This window comes from Desmodus rotundus, chromosome 3 (genome assembly GCF_022682495.2).
Source record: "Desmodus rotundus isolate HL8 chromosome 3, HLdesRot8A.1, whole genome shotgun sequence".
NCBI lineage: Eukaryota > Metazoa > Chordata > Mammalia > Chiroptera > Phyllostomidae > Desmodus > Desmodus rotundus.
This window is the reverse complement of record NC_071389.1, coordinates 63,747,322-63,760,800: the sequence shown is the minus strand read 5'-3', so window position 1 is coordinate 63,760,800 and position 13,479 is coordinate 63,747,322. Positions and strand designations below refer to the sequence as shown.

At 36.2% G+C, this 13,479-nt stretch overlaps 1 non-coding gene across 1 annotated transcript; it reads right to left on the bottom strand.

Annotated features, from left to right (window-relative positions):
- Window positions 1-541: 541 nt before the first annotated feature.
- On the bottom strand, window positions 542-732 carry LOC112309431 (U2 spliceosomal RNA). The gene has a single exon (XR_002975240.2). It is a non-coding gene; the product is annotated as a U2 spliceosomal RNA (small nuclear RNA).
- Between the last annotated feature and the right edge of the window lie 12,747 nt (window positions 733-13,479).

The window sequence follows — 13,479 nt, the reverse complement described above, 5'->3', positions numbered from 1 at the left end:
TCTGTCACATTTTAGCTCCCTTTTATGATTGTTAATGTTGATTATAAGTATCCTAGAACTTTTTTTTAAAGATTTTATTTATTTATTTTTAGAGAGAGGGGAAGGGAGGGAGAAAGAAAGGGAGAGAAGCATCAGTGTGTGGTTGCCTTTTACATGGCCCCCACTGGGGACCTGGCCCCCAACCCAGGCATGTGCCCTGACAGGAAATCAAACCAGTGACCCTTTGGTTCTCAGCCCACTCTCAATCCACTGAGCTACACCAGCCAGGGCTATCCTAGCACTTTTTTTATCATCACCTAAGGAGATATATATTTGTGTGTGTGTGTGTGTGTGTGTATAAACTGATTTTAGAGAAGGATAGAGAGAAACATCTATGTGAGAGAGAAATGTCCATTGATTGCCTCCCATACACACCCTGGGGACAAACTTGCAGCCTAGGTATGTGCCCTGAAAGGAAATCAGACCTGCAACCCCTTGGTGCTTGGGACAGTGCTCCAACCAACTGAGCCATCTGGCCAGGGCTCCTTTCACTTTTTTTGTTGTTTGGTGCACCATTCCTGGAAGTACTGCAATACCAGGTCAATGCAAGAAGTGGATGGAGCAAGCTCCTATTCTACCTCCCAGCTCCCAAAATCCATTTAATGTAATGTCCTTGGATAGAGGATGTATCAGATATTAAACTGATAAGAATAGATACTATACTTGATCTTAGCCAAGAGGCCAAGAAGCAATCTTTTCACTTTTTTAATTAGTCTTTGACATATTTTGTATTTCATTGGTCTTATAAAAGAACTAGCACTTGTTTTTATTCATCCTTTATGTTACATTATTATTATTTTTTACTTCTGATCTTAATGATCTCTTTCAAGTACATTTATTGGATTAATTCTATTGTTATAACCTAATTTGGGAGTTGGCAAACATTTCTTTAAAAGGCCAGGTCACAAAGGTTTTAAGCCTTGTAAGCCATATAGTCTCTGTTGCAAGTACTTAGTTTATGCCATGGTAGTGGGGAAGCAGCTGTGACAACGCGTACATGAATAGGTGTGACTACGTTCTGATAAAACTGTGTTTACAAAAACAAGGGAAAGATTTGGTTCTTGGGACGCAGAGTTCATTGACCCCTGGCCTAGTGTTTCAATTCTCAATATGTGGTCTATAGACTTTCTTGGTGGAGTGTCCCTGAGAACCCTTCAGGATGTATGGTCAGAACTATTTCCACAATAATGCTGGGATGTTATTTGACTTTTTCACTGTGTTACCTTGAACTGACTGGAAAAACAAGGGTGGATGAAATTACTGGAATCTTAGCACAAATCACAGCCATGGTCATTGTATTCTTCACCAATGCATTCTTACTGCGAAAATAAATGCCAATTTACTTAAGATTGTCTTTAATTAAACATTAAAAATTATTTTATTAAATTTTGATCCCTGGTTGCATCTTTTTAATATTCTGCCTGGTGAATTGTGTTTTATACATAAAGCACTTCTGATGCATTTTAAAATGTGGTAATTCAAAGAAAATCATTTATGTAACTGTTGGAGTTGCAAGCTCAACTAGCCATTTCATCATAGAACACCATTTAAACTTTAAAGAAGAACTAGTCAAATCATGGGTACTCAGCTTCTAACATTTGGCAGACATTTTTTCAAAAATGAATGAAATGAGCCTGGAAACAACTGAAAATACTTACTACCAATGTCAAAATTTGAGCTTTCAAGTAAAATTGGAATTTAATATTGTATGTCAGTGAGCTTGACAGCTTGCCAATAATTAAAGGCTGTTCCAGTTAAATCAGTGGTGATTTTCATAAGTGTATTTTTCTCTTATAAGGTAATAAAATATGTCAACATTCAGAAGATTTTGTAATGTATTCTACCAATATTTTCTTGATTATCAATATATAATATTATCAAAAAATCCATTTAAATTGCAAGACATACCAATAGATCTCAGTGTAGCAGACCATGGAAGAGTCATTGATGTGGTTTCAGATTCCACATTGCAACTAACCTTGAAAAGATTATCACCAGTGGAGATACGGCATAGTACCAAAGAAAAAATTTCACAATTATATAAAAAGGCTGTTAAAATACCCCCCTTTTCTTGATACATGTCTTGATACTTTTGTATGCTGCAACCAAACTAATACTTGATAACAAAATAAATGCAGAAACAGATCTGACAATGTAGTTCACTTCAGTTGTCAGACATTAAAGAGATTTTCAATAATGTAAAACAATTCCATGTTTCTGACTAAATACTTTGGGAAAATATTTTTTATTCAAGTGTAAGGTATGTATGATGGGTTTATTATTTTTAAATGATTTCATAAGTGTTTCAAAAATTTAATTCTAATTCTATAAATATTGACAATTATAACATCAATAAAAGCTCTTGTTTATTTTATTTTACTTGTATTTTAATTGGTTGAGATTACCATAAACCATATTGGATATGCATATGTCATGGTTGTGGCTTAACAATTATTATTTAATTATTGAGAAAAAATAAAAATCGAAGCTCTTTATGGTCCTTGATAATTATTAAGAATGTTACACAGTCCTAACACTTAAATGTTTGAGAATAATTGGTCTAGATTGCTAAATTAGATACTCATTAATGTTTAGCCTTTATTCTGTTTTAATATAATAATTTTAGGTTATGAATGGCCCTCACAGTCCCTTTTCACTGCTTCTCATAAGTTTTTATATGCAATATTGTCAATATCACTCAGTTATAGGTAGATTTTATGGTGATGTTTATTTTTACCCATGAGTAAGTTAGAAGAGTGGTGTGTTTTAATTTCCAAAAAATGTGTACATTTTAATTTCTCTTTGTTATTGACCCCTAATTTAATATCACTCTGGAGAGACAATATAATCTATATAATAATAATTCTTTGAAATTTGTTATGACTCAATTTATGTTTTTATATGTGGTAAAATTTATAAAGATCTCACATGTATTTGAGACTAAAAATAGACTAATATGTATTGTCTATTTTTAGGATGAGTTCTATAGATGTCTAGCTAAGCATGTGTGATTATGAAAAAGCTCAGTTCTTCTCTATCTTTACTAATGTAATGTCTACTTGACTTAATAATTGAGGGAAGTATGTTAAAATCTTCCACTTCAGTGGGGGTTTTGTCCATTTCTCCTTGTAACTCCGTAAGTTATTCCCTTTCATATTTTGAGTCTACTTTATCAGGTCAACTCAAGTATGGTATAGTTATACATTTGGGGAAATGGAAATTGCTATAATTATATATGTAATCCTATTACTTCCCAATAATTTTAATGCAAATTCTGTTTTGTTTGATATTAATATAGCTACTCCACTTTTATTGTAGTTAGTATTTGACTATTTTTATCTTTAATTTCAATCTTTGTATACATTTTTTATTTGCTCTTTATTGTATTCTTTCCATTACCATTTAGTCCCCTTATACCAGCCTCCCTTCAGCAATCACCACAGTGTTGTCCATGTCAATGAGTCCTTTTTCCTTTGTGCTCAATCCCTCCACCTTCTAACCTCCCCAGCTGTCATCCAGTTCTCCATTTATGAGTTTGTCCCCATTTTTCTTGTTAGTTCAGTTTGTTCATTAGACTCCACATGTCAGTGAAATCATACGGTATTTGTCTTTCTCTCACTGGCTTGTTTCACTTAGCATAATGTTCTCCAGGTCCATCCATGTTGTTGCAAAGGGTAAAATTTTCTTCTATTTTATGGTTGAGTAGTATTCTATTGTCTAAATGTCCCATAGTTGTTTTATCCATTCATCTACTGATGCTCACTTGGGGCTGCGTCCATATCTTGGTGATTGTAAATAATGCTGCAATGAACATAGGGGTGCTTATGTTCTTTCAAATTAGTATTTTAGGTCCTTTCAGATATATTCCCAGAAGTGAGACCTCTGGGTCAAAAGGCAGATCCATTTTTAATTTTTTGAGGTATCTCCATACTGCTTTCCACAGTGGCTGTACCAGTCTGCATCCCCACCAACAGTACGAAAGGGTTCGCCTTTCACCACATCCTCAACAGCATTTATTGTTTGTTGATTTATTGATGATGGCCATTCTGACAGGTGTGAGATGGTATTTCATTGGGGTTTTAACTTGTGTTTCTCTGATGATTAGTGATGTTGAACATCTTTTCATATATCTATGGGCTGTCTATATGTCCTATTGGACAATGGAACAGAATAGAGAGCACAGAAATAAACTCACAACTGTATAGTCAATTAATATTTGACAGAGGAAGCAAACACATACAATGGGCTGAAGATAGTTTATTCAATAAATGGTGATGGGAAAATTAGACAGATACATGCAGAAAAATGAAACTAGACCATCTTCTTACACATACACAAGAATAAATTCAAAGTGGATAAAAGACTTAAATGTTAGACTCATAACCATAAAAATGGTAGAAGAAAACATAGACAGCAAAATCTCAGGCATTGCTCATAGCAATATTCTATCAGGTTTACCTCCCCAGGCAAGGGAAACAAAAGAAAAAATAATCAAACTGAACTACATCAGACTAAAAAGTTTTTTCACAGTAAAGTAAATCATCTACAAAATAAAAAGACAACCCAAAGAATGGGGGAATATATTTGCCACTACATCTGATAAGGGGCTAATATCCAAACCTTATGAAGAACTTAGAATACACACCACCAAAAAAACAAACAACCTAATTAAAAATTGGGCAAAGGACCTGAATAGACACTCAACCTTTCTATGTCTTTAAACTTTGAAGGTATTTCTTGTAACAGGCCATCAGTGGATCCTATTTTAATCAATATGGCAAACTTTGTCATTTAGTTAGCACATATAGTCTCTTTTTGTTATTAAGAATGATAACTTTAGATGGTTTCTACCACCTTGCCTCTTTTTTTTTATTTCTTCTTGTAATTGATTGGGAGTTAATTTTGTTTTTTATTATTACATTTTCCCTTTGTCATTTTAAAATTATGCATGCTATTTCTATAGTTTAAAGGTCACTCCTGAAATGTTTACCATGCATACTAACTTAATGTGGTATACATTTATAAGGTCTTATCCTGAATCATATAAATATCTTAGGGATGTGAAGGCAAGCTGCCTGTGACATCGGTCACCCCATTGATTACCAGGGTTGATTTGGCTGATATCACTGGCCAGGCAAGTGCTCCCACCCCACCGCCACCCACATCCCTCACTGCTCCTTGTGCGTCCTTCCGGAAGTTGCACACTCTTTGGAAGAGGAGGACCTTCCCCGATAGAGGAGAGGAGTGTTCTTCAGTCAAGAGTATATGATATCTGCTCTCCCTTGCTAGAACCTCCAAACAGCTCTCAAGATCAATTTATAGGAGAAAGTAGGGTAGTCAAGCTTCCAAGACTCCAGGCACATCCAAGTGAGGTGATGCATGTAGCAGTCTGCAGTTCTTTAAAAATCAATCAATTAATTAATGAATAATAAATAAATAAATAATTTTAGAACATTCGTACTCTGACCAACTCCACTCTTCACTGACGTGCTACCAATGCTCAGTACTTTAATTCTGTCTCCTGAAACTTCATAATTTAAATATTATTTTAAAATTAATGTATAGAGACAATACACTTTAAAAATTATCTATGAGTTTAATAAATTCTTTGTTTATGTCTTTTCTTACATTGCTGCCATCCCTTCTGGGCTTATTTTTATTCTACCTGAAGCACATTCTTTAGAAGTTTCCTTAATGAAGATTTGCAGATGATAAAAATGACAATAAACATGTTTTGTTTATCCTAAAAGCTTTTTATATCTTCACTTTTGAAAGATAATTTGCTAGATACACAATTCTAGGTGTATAGCTATTTTCTTTCAATATTTGTCTTTTTTTCTGCTTTTATGGTGTCTGTTATTGCCAATGCTTAGTCTGCTGTCAGTAAAATTATCATTCTTTTGCGAGTGATCTCTTCTCACTGTCTGCTATTAAGATTTTCCTTCTTGTCTCCAGTAACTGCAGAGTCACTATAATATGTCGAGATGTGGATGTCTTCTTATTTTGACAGCTTGATCAAACTTGGCTCACTTCTTAGATTTATCTCTTTTATCAGTTCCAGGAAATTCTCAGCTGTTAGCGCTTATTACAATTCCTTCATTTCCTCTATTTTCTCTTTGTGGTTCCTATTACATGTCTGTTAGAACTTCTCATCCGATCTCTCATGTCTCTAAATCCTCTGTTTCATAGTGTCCATTTGTCTCTCTTGACGACATTTGTAATAATCTACTCAGATTTACAATTTAGTTTACTGTCTATCGGTATCTGTTCCTAATTACAGTAATATTTTTATCTATGAATTTTGGCTTTTCCCCAAAAACTTTTAAGATATTTTTAAGGCCTCTTGTAAATTTCCTCATCTTTAATTCCCCATTTAATTTCCTTAAACATTATATGCATTTTGTATATTTTTATATTTTATATTGTATACCTACCAATTTAATATCTGAAGTCCTTGAAAAATGTAGATCTTTGTTCATTGTTTTAGCTGATGCTTACTCATGGTCGTTTTCTCTTGTGTGTCTGGGTATTTTTTTAAATTTTGTTCATATTTAAGTGACCTTCATATATGGGAACCACCAAGCTCTAAATTAGGAATGCTTTCCTCTTAAAAAAAAGTTATTCATTTGCTTCTGCCAGAAAACTACCAGACAGAGAGTGTTCATTCTCATTTAAGGATCCTGACTTAATGTGAAAATACTAAGTTTAGCTTTCCCACTATAGCTATTAGATTTCTGATAAGAAAAAAAAATGGGGAACCACTGGAGCATTTTAACAAGAAACTGAGTTACCTCACATAAGTTTTAAAAAGATTACTCTGGCTTTGCAATGGAAATAAACTAAAGGAAAGATTCTAGAGATGGGAAAACTAGGTGAGATCATGAGCAAGAGGGTGATGAGAGTAATGGGAAATGGAATTTAAACTAAGAGGGAGGGCAGTAAGGTCACCAAGGGGGAGAGGGATGCAGAAAAACTAGTAGGGTGAAGGACTGTTGGATATGGACCAGAGAGAGTCAGCTGCCCAGATAAGAAGGGATACTGAATGCTTGGAAGTGAGGTTATCCAAGGGGTTTAGCTATCGATAATGATAAGGATGAGACTAACTGTGGGAGTGTGTGGCTGAGATAGGTTGGAGAACAAGAGCATTGGAGAAGAGATCAATGACTGGTGAGGCCAGCATGTTAAAAGGATCATCTACTTGCCCATTGAGAGCCCCGAGAATTAAAAAGGGAAACACTTTTTTTTCTGTTGACTTGTACAGACAATGACACCTTATTCAATCATTATCATGATACCTTGAGGGGAAAAAACATATTTCCAATAAAAAAAGAACCCTTGGTAAATGACTGGCATAGCTTCCCAAATTCCACTCGGTATAAAAATCTTTGAGCAGATATGATTATTCACCTTTTGATGGGTGATATTTCTATTTTGTGTTCTCTTACCCCTAAATGAAGCTCTCATTGTCAGGTCATTTGTATTTCCTAAAATCAAATCTTAAGAATTCCCTAGTCAGAGTTTCGTTCTTTTTCCCTTATGATGCTGTTTTACACCAGGTTTATTTTATTGTTCTTTCTGCCCCTTTAATTTCTGTACCCCCATCTCAAACACTTGAAAACATTTGTCACACCCAACTGCGTAGACCTTAATCATTATTCAACAGAGTTACACACATTTTCTTAAATCTCTTCTGGATAAATTCTTTCCCGTAACCATTTGGCATTATTCTGCCCTGGATTCTATATTGTCCTTTTCCTTGTGGTGTTGAAGTGTACGCAAGCACGTAATCCAGCCTTTTGAAAGATAGAGGTCTCTGTTTCCTGCACTGAGACGCAGGGACTATAGGTCTGTTTCCAACTGTGTCTCAGGTGTGTTCTGCCTCCTCGCCCAATGTTACCTACGGCAGGCCCACACAAATGATCACCTATTTGAAACAATTTATGTTCTGAGAAAACTACACCTCATTGTTTACTCCTCAGTTTACTTCACAATTTCAGCCTCACGATTTACCATTGCCTTTATCTGGTTTGCTTCATTTTCCAAATCACTAACAAGGGCAAATGAATAAATAAAGACTAACTGCTAACTTTGAAACCAACTATGAAAAAGCTTCCTCTTCCGCACCCAGCGAGTTTTCAGTTTATGAACAACGACTGACCGCTTGCTGAAGACAGAATGTGTGCCAGATGGTTTCATGCGCATGGACCCCTGAGTGCTCACGTCGACTCTCTGAAGGTGTTTTGTATTTCCTATGTGGAAACTGAGGTTCAGAGAAAGGAATAAACTATGAAGGTTACACAGGTGATAAATGGCAGAGCCAGGATTTGAACTCAGTTTTTCCAGCTTCAAGTCTAGCTCTTATCCCACTATGCAATGTATAAAATATTGATTCTTTATTTATTGAATTTGTTGGGGTGACATTGGTTAATAAAATCATATAAGTTTCAGGTGTACAAGTACACAATATATCATCTGTACACTGTATTGTGTGTGCACCACCCCAGGTCAGGTCTCCTTCCATCACCATTTATCCCCCTTTACCCTCTCCAACCTCCCCCCACCCTCTTTCCCTCTGGTAGTTACCACACTGTTGTCTGTGTCCATGAGTCTTTTTATTTTTCTTGCTTAATCCCTTCACCCTTCTCACCCAGCCCCCAGTGCCTCCAAAATATTGATTCTTGTTGCTTATTTTTAGTTATTCTCTTTAACCATATCTAAACCTGAGTTTAATTTGTTCTTTATCTAAAATATGTTATCTGTTGTTTTAGCATAAGAACGTTTAATCACTTATCATATACTAAATAGAGGCAAATGACCTTATCGTAGGTTGGTTTTTAAAAAATGTTTAACCTCATCTTTCTAACAAAGCCTGTTTAAATGATGCTCTGCTTAGCTAGAGAGGTAGAGTTGTAGAAATGATTTCAGCTACTTCTCTTCCCAAAGATGAAAACATCAAATAATTTCAGGACAGGTTTTCATCATTGTAAGAACCTTCACTTGAGTGAGCCCCGTCTTGTTAAGAAAATGTGGAAACGGGGTGTGAAGATTCATTAGCACAGGAAAGACCCATAGTAAAACCCCACGGTGGCTTAAACAAGATGGAACCTTTCAGCATCCCCAGGGTAGAGATCTAGCTCTGGAAATGGAGTTAACCAATTCTTACAAGGAAATCAAAGCGCTGTTTCTCCTAGATTGGTAGCTCTCATATTGGACTAGTTGCCCCGTCAAAGGTCCACTTACATGAGAGGTACCCAGAGACCCCAAAGTCAAACCTACCAGTAGGTACACAGGGACTTAATCTCAATACAAACACTTAAAGGCTAGGCTGCAAAACTGGTTCTAGCACAGTCTGAAAGGCCCTCCAAATCCAGCCACTCTGGAATCCAGTACTGGGGTTTGAAGGAAAAAAAAGTTATGCAAGTAAAATTGAATAAAATAATCCATGATTTTGATTCCCTAGGAAAGGCATGCAGGCCCCACTGCACCCCTGCATGTGGGGGCGTCTTCAACAGCAACGTCTCATGGCTGACACGCGGAATCACGCTGTCCTTCGGAAAGCACAATCCACCAGAGTCCCTGGACAATTCCAAATGGAGTGGACCTCAAAAGTGAAATACTGTGCTTCCTGAGCATAAATTCAAATGAGATTTCAAGCAATTGCTTTAAAAACTAAAATAGATTTGTTATTGTACCTTAAGCTTGGGAAACAGGCTATTTCATGTACACACTGACTAAACTCTTGCTGCATTTTCATAGCTATTTCTTAATAAATTCTGTTTGCCCCCTTCTTTTGCTCTCTTTTCAAACACTGTTCAACCTGGTTACTCTTTGCCCCAAAAGTCTGAATGACTTCTTATTGCCTACCAAACAGTACCCCCAGTCCCCATCCATCCTTCTACACTGTCCACATTCGGATCCCTGATCCCTGAAAGGATGTTACCTATTGTGTGAGACACTTAATATATTCTCATTTAATTTCCCCCCCAACTTTATTTTCCATTACCCTTCTAATTGAGGTGGGGCGAATCACATACAGTAAAGCATACAACCCAGTAAATTTTTACATGTTATCATCTAAGAAACCATATTGAAATAAGTTGCAGAATGCTATCAGTCCCCCAGAAATCTCCCTTATTCCTCTCCCAGACTCTGCTCCCCAAGGTCACCACTGTTCTAATCATCCTCACCAGAGATTAAGTTTTTCTGTTCTGAACTTCGCATAAATGCACTAGAATGGTGCATCCCCTTTTGTGTCCAGCTCCCTTCAGTCAGCCTTATTCTTTCACTAAACATGAGATACCACTTACAGAGCTGTTGGTTTTTTCAATACACACGGTATTCCACCATGTGAATATAACATAAGTTAATTATTTAATCTATTATTGATGGACAGGTGGTTTTCTCTTTTGCGGCTTTTATGAATAAAACTGAAATGATTATTGTTGTATATGTCTTTTTGTAAATATAAGCACTTACTTCTGTTGGGTATATTCCTAGAAGTAAAATTTCTGGATTAGGGGTTGCATTAGTATTAGGATTCACAGAAACTACCAGTTTTCCAAAGCAGTTGAAACGATTTATACTCCAACCAGCAAGTAATGTATCAGAATTCCATTTGGTCCACATCTTTGTCAACATTTGGTTTTGTAAGTCATTTTAATTTTAACCATTCTGCTAAGTGCATAGTAGTACCTCAATATGATTTTAATTTTAATTTCCCTGCTGATTAATCAATCATATTGGCCACCTTTTCATATGCATATTAGCCATTTGGATATCATTTTTATAAAGTGCCTGTTCAAGTCTTTTGACCATTTCTTTTATTAGGCAATCGTCTTTCCTTTATTGGTTTGTAGAAGCTCTTTATATATTCTGGATATGAGTTCATTGTCAGATATTTTACATATGTTTAAATACTTATGTTTCTATAAATGTAGATATGCAAATATCTTCTCTCAGTCTGTGGTTGTCTTTTTGTTCCCTTAATGGCACCATTTGGTTAGTGATCTTCACATCTCTTTTAAGAAATCTTTCCCTTCCCCAGGATTATGACAATATGGCAATATTTGCTCTGCTTTCTTCTAGAAATTTAATTGTTTTATATTTTTCTTTCAGACTTATGATTCATCTTAATTTCTTATGTTTGATGATATCTCAGTACCCACTTTGAATTCTTCTATTGTAGGCAGACTGATAGACTCATTGTTACATCTTAACTTCTCCTTTAAAAAAATAATATTGAATAATTCTACCTCTCTACTTTTGCCTAGAATTCTGTGATCTCCTATATCTGAGTCCTCAACTCTGGTTCCATCCGTGCTCTAGCCTCCTGAGCTTGAAGTGCACTAAACATTTCCTGCTTTACACTGTCAGCTATTTTTAGATGTGCTTTACTTTGCTTTAACTAGATTGCATACTCTTTGAGGGTAGGAATTGCCCATAAAGGTTAACCAGTTGCGGACACATAATGACTGGTCCACGAATATGAGATGGCAGCTGGTAAACATGTACACCACTCTTTTTAGACGCTCGGGTGGACCTGCTGAGGATAACCTGCTGTGCAGACATTTCTGTGAGTGATGCTGCTGTCATGCTCCCAGATGTGTCGAGTTGACTGGGATGATGTTTAATTTCATTAAGGTGGTACTGTCAGGTTTTTCCAAGAGCACTTTCTTAGCTAATATCCATGGTCTTGCAGATATTCACTGTCTTCCTTCCACATTACACATTTTTGCTCAATTGTAAATATTCCTCCATTTTCCTTAATGCCTTGACCAATGTGTTTTATTTTATTTTATCATCATGATTGCAAGTACACGTAACTTTTTTGATGCAGTTCCTATAAAAGAATTAAAGGGAGGAGAAAGTATCAAACAGATTCAAAGCCTTCTGTGCACTCCTTTTCCTACTTTTTACAGAGAGAAAAAAACAGTTGTTCTAAACATCTGTCTTCTTTAGCAGCTATTTTATGACTGTCATCTAGATCTGTTGATTTCGAAATTTGTCAGTGTAACTGTTCAAAATTTTCCTGCATTGTGACTCTAACAGAAGCGTCATTATTTTATAAAGTATATTTTTATGCCCCTTGTTTTAAAGAAGTTTAAAAACAGAGCAGTACCTCATTTATTCCGATTTATATTAGTGGCCTTGCTTGCTTTCGCTTTTCACATGAGGTGTAAATGCCTCTTCTTCAACTTAGCTCCTTTATTCAGCTTATTCATTCTGGTTTTTGTCATAATTATCATTTCCTCTTAAAAAAAGAATAGGTATTATGAGAAATTTCTCTAGGGTTCCCTCCCAATTTCCTCCCTGCCATTACAGAGCCTCTGTCCCATCAGTCTTGATCAGGCACGTTGGATATTCTTACTCTTTGCGTTCTTCTTTTCTCAGAGCAATTGTAATCTGCTTTAATTATGGTGGATACTCCAGCAGCCTGCCCTTCTCCTGGGTTTTAGTATTCCCTCCTTCAATACCATACTTACTAGATTCTTTTTTTAATTCTCCCAAATTAGCTCTCTTGAATTGTAATGCCCTGATAGGACTGCCTGCATTCTGGTTATGAGCGTGATCCCACCAGGTTTCAGAAATGCCGACGAAGGCAAAGCTTTCTGCATTTCTGCAAACCTCTGATCACTCTTGCTCGTTTCTCAGACTCCTTTCAGGCCTCGGGCTTTGCCTTTCAGCCTGCCTAAAGTGCTGCGGCAGACTCTTCCCTCAGAGATAAGAGGAAATGTTGTTTTAGATGCCTGATATATGACGTGACTTCTGACCATCTTTCCTTTTAAAAAATCTCTCCAGTGAACGAGATGTTTAAAATAGCTATTTATTTTTAAATATAATTAATTTTTTTATTCCACATGCTCTACTTGTTACTCAGTTCTGCGGCCTAACTCAGAGCCCCTCTGGCTAATGCTGTCACCGTGCACACTTCCTCTCTGCTGTTGAGTGGAATTTCACGTGGTGAGTGAGGAGTTTGTGGGGATCGATGGCAATATGTGAACACACTCCAGCTCCCAGAACCATTTTCTGTCAGTACTTACACACACGCATAGGCGCACACACACCAGCGAGTAACTAGTCTTTCCTACAAAAGTTTGGCTTTAATCATCTCAATACAGCAAAGAAATATTTATACTCGTTTTTATGAGGGTAGAAGTTTCAGACTCCATATTTATCTCTGAGCATAAAGGCTTAAAATACCTGTGTTTGGATGGGGGCGAAACACCCAGTTAATGTCACATTCATGGTAGATGCATAACTGACTCCCAGGCCCCACTCTTACCCTACGGTCACTCTGCCTTCCATTTATTGCTGTATCGGTTGGAATGTGTCCAATTACCGTTAAATAAAATACAACTCAAACGGATTTAAATCTAAAAAAGAATTTATTTTTTAAAGTATATTTTATTGATTTTGCTATTACAGTTGTCCCAACTTTTT